This window comes from Stegostoma tigrinum, chromosome 3, assembly GCF_030684315.1.
Source record: "Stegostoma tigrinum isolate sSteTig4 chromosome 3, sSteTig4.hap1, whole genome shotgun sequence".
NCBI classification, from domain to species: Eukaryota; Metazoa; Chordata; class Chondrichthyes; order Orectolobiformes; family Stegostomatidae; genus Stegostoma; species Stegostoma tigrinum.
Window position 1 is genome coordinate 47,162,600 of NC_081356.1, and position 4,221 is coordinate 47,166,820.

Sequence of the window (4,221 nt, forward strand, 5' to 3'; positions counted from 1 at the left end):
CTTAAGTCATGTGTTCAACCTGCAGACCGAGGCAGCAGCAGCAGCTACTGCTGTAAGTGTCTCTCTTATATTCTGCCACAATTGATTTTTAGTACTATGAATTCAAAAAGAACAGCTGAATTGGCCTTTTCCATGCTTCCACATTATCAGCAGATCTGTGAGGACTATAAGTGAAAGTATGCAGTATTGGTAACAAAATGCTTCTCCTCCAGTATCCCTCCCCATGAAGCTCCAGGCCAGGACCACATAAAGGGTTGTCTCGTAGCTGGCCTGCTCTCCATGTGAATCTACATTGCTGTGGTTCTTGAGAGGACAGCTCATTGCCAACAACTTCACAGGAAATTGGAGCATCTACTACAGCTGGATTATTTTTAGGCTCACAATACTCCATTGCATGACCATTGATCATTCTGTCCTCATGTTGATGGACCAAATTGTCAATTGGTATGCAGTAATTGCTAGGAAGCCCTCTACCCCAACTCTACTAAAATACTTCATCTTATGTGAAGATATAACAGATACAATGTAATAGCTTGAAGCCCTAAAGACTGTGGCCACTTTAGTCAATGGTGAACATAAAATATTGAGTGAAAGTCCCTTGCTCCATTGACTTTTGTTGGCCTGAAGTTTATAAAATGCCAACTGGGTGATAATGTAGCCTCATTCAGTACTTTGTGATAGCAGGCTGCAAGGGACCACATATTTTAGGATATTTTAGGCTGAAATGAAAGTTGGACTTCTCTATAATTGAAATACCAGGAGAATTTTATAGCTTGTAAGTTAAGTGCTTCATATTTTTGAGCTTGCAATGCAATGTTGCTTTTTGCAGCAAGGGAACTGAGTGTCCCTGAGTATCTTTTTAGCTGAGGAATTCTGCCTGATGACAACACTCTGATTGGTTGAGTTGTAGAGTATTGGAGGCTATAAATTCCAGGGCAACAAAAGGAAAAGTATTAAGAATTAGAAATCTGAAAGTAGTTACTTCCTTCAATCTCTCTCTCTCTCCCTCTCTCTCTTCATGTGAGTAAAAGACCAAAAATCAAGCAAGATTAAAATAATTTAATTAGTCCCTGGACTGAACTATTCCCCCCCCCCACCCCACGAACTCCCCACCTACATTCACCTTCACTGGCTCTAACCCCGCCTCTTTGACCTGTCTGTCTCCTCTCACCCTATCTTCTTTATCCATCTTCTATCCACCTCCTCCTGTCTTCTTATTTATTTCAGAATCCCCTATCCTTGCCCCATTTCTGAAGAAGGGTCCCAACCTGAAACGTCAAGCTTTCCTGCTCCTCTGATGCTGCTTGGCCTGCTGTGTTCATCCAGCCTCACACCATGTTATTTCAGATTCTCCAGCATCGGCAGTTCCTACTATCTCCGTACCAATTCTATTGTGGTTGGTTTGAATTTATATCTTCGACCAGACAATGTTTAGCATTTATTAAGAATGGGAAAGTTAAATAAAAACATGAACTTCTTGCACCAAACCTTTCCAACATGACTCAGATTGATATGTCACCATCTGTAATGACTTGAAAAATCTGATATCTCAGGTTTCTTGCAGAAATGTTTGAGTATCTGATATGATAGAAGCATTGACTACAGTGCCATATTTTGTTCTCTCTCATCCTACAGATATTGAAAATAACTTTTTTGAATATAATTTCACATTGAATTTAAGGATGCAAATTAAAACTGTTTTCAGGCATTGAGTTTATGCCAGCAAATAAAAGTCACATAGTGAATTGAAAGAGTAGCTATTAGCCCTCAATAGCACATATACAATGCAAGTAGGAATTGAGAGTGAAGTATAATGCTACATTCAAATCCATTATTTGAAGACATAGCAAGAACTGCAGCTGCTGTATATCAGAGACAACAAGGTGTGGAGCTGGAGGAACACAGCAGGGCAGGCAGCATCAGAGAAGCAGGAAAGTTGACGTTCATCCACTTCACCAATACCTTCCACCCCCACCATAAGTTCACCTGGACCATCTCTAATGCCTCTCGCTCCTTCTTGGACCCCACTGTCTCCATCTCTGGCAACCACACAGAAACCAATATCCATTTCAAGCCCACTGACTCCCACAGCTATGTAGAATATGCCTCCTCCCACCTACCTTTCTGCAAAAATGCCATCCCCTATTCCCAATTCCTTTGCCTCTACCGCACCTGCTCCCAGGAAGAGGCATTCCACTCCCATACATCTCAGTTGTCCTCATTTTTCAAAGACTGCAACGTCCCCCCCTCAGTGGTCAAGAACTCCCTCAAACACATCTCCCACATTTCCCACAACTCATCCCTCACACCTCGTCCCCGCAATAACAACCAAAACAGAATCCCCCTCATCCTCACGTACCACCTCATCAACCTCCGGATCCAACGCATCATCCTCCGACACTTCCGCCATCTGCAATCCGACCCCACCAGCGAAGATATTTTTCCATCCCCACCCTTATCTGCTTTCTGGAGGGATGACTCTCTCCTTGACTCCTTTGTCCACTCCACACTCCCCTCCAGTCTCACCACATCCGGCACTTATCCCTGCAATCGCAGGAAATGCTACACCTCCCCCCTTACCCCCATCCCAGGCCCCAAGAAGACTTTCCACATCAAGCAGATGTTCACCTGCACATCTGCTAAATTGGCATACTGCATCTGCTGTTCCCATTGTGGCCTTCTTTACATTGGGGAAACCAAGCGGAGGCCTTGCAGAACACCTAAACAACTTGCACTAAACAACTGCATCTCCCAGTTGTGAACCCTTTCAACACCACCTCCCATTCCTTTGATGACACGTCTATCCTGGGCCTCCTGCAGTGCCACAACAATGCTATCCGAAGGTTGCAGGAACAGCAACTCATATTCCGCGTGAGAGCCCTGCAGCCCAATGGTATAAATGTGGAATTCACAAGCTTCAAAATCCACACCCCCCACCACATCCCAAAACCAATTGAGCATGTCCCTGCCTCCCTAACCTGTCCTACCTGCCACCTATCCCCTCCTCCCACCTCAAGCCCTACCCCTGTTTCTTACCTACTAACCTCATCCCATCCGCTTGACCTGTCCGTCCTCCCTGGACTGACCCATCTCCTCCCTACCTCCTCACCTACACTCACTTTTACTGGCTCCATACCCACCTCTTTGACCTGTCTGTCTCCTCTCCACCTTTCTTCTCTTCTATACATCTTCTATCCACCTCCGCCTCTCTCCCTATGTTTTTCAGAACTCCCTGCCCTTCCCCCATTTCTGAAGAAGGGTCGAGACCCAAAACACCAGCCTTCCTGCTCCTCTGATGCTACTTGGCCTGCTGTGTTCATCCAGCTCAACACCTTGTTATCTCACATTCTCCAGCATCTGCAGTTCCTACCACTCCAACCCAAAATGCTACCTTTCCTGCTCTTCTGATACTGCCTGACCTGCTATGTTCATCCAGGTCCACAAAGAAATGTCTCTTGAAGATAACAGCTTTACCAATAGATACCATGACCTGAATGAGTTGGAATGTTGTCATACTCATAAAAGCAGCAGTTCTGTACAGTACCCAGCAATGACCCATTCCCTTTCTCATATATTTAATTAAAGGATTCCCATCTGATCCCATAATGTTCCCCAGTCCTCAATTGGAGCTATTTCATCATTGACAATGGCCTGTGACCTATTTTGAAGAATAATATAGAAACAGAGATGCTTTACAGGAGGAAAGGAGGTTTTTTACTTCAATTGTGTCAGCTGATCCCACATTTCAATTATTTTTCTGTAGCCCTATAAGTTACAGCAGTTCAGCATAGCCAAGTGTTTTTTAAAATGAAATAAGAGTTTCTGCCTCTTGCACCCTTTTCAAGTGTTGGATTCTGGAATATCATCACATTGTGTGCGAAAATTTTTCTCCTCATCTTCCTTCTTCCAATTATATTAAATTGATGCCCACTAATTATCGATCTCTCTGCTAAGATAAATTGATCCTTCATGTCTTTTGTATTTAGATCCTTCATAAGTGGCACTCTAACTGTGATTTAACTAGCAATTTACACAGTTCTGGTGTAGCATCCTGGAAACTGAAGATATCAGTTCCTCTCCACATCTCTGCATGCTACCATTTAATTTGTATTCCTTTGCCTTATTTGACATCAACAAGTGCATTGCTTCAATTTACTGGACTGAATTGTATTTTTTCTGTCCATCACACAAGCCAATTTATGGCTTAGCTCATTCTACAGT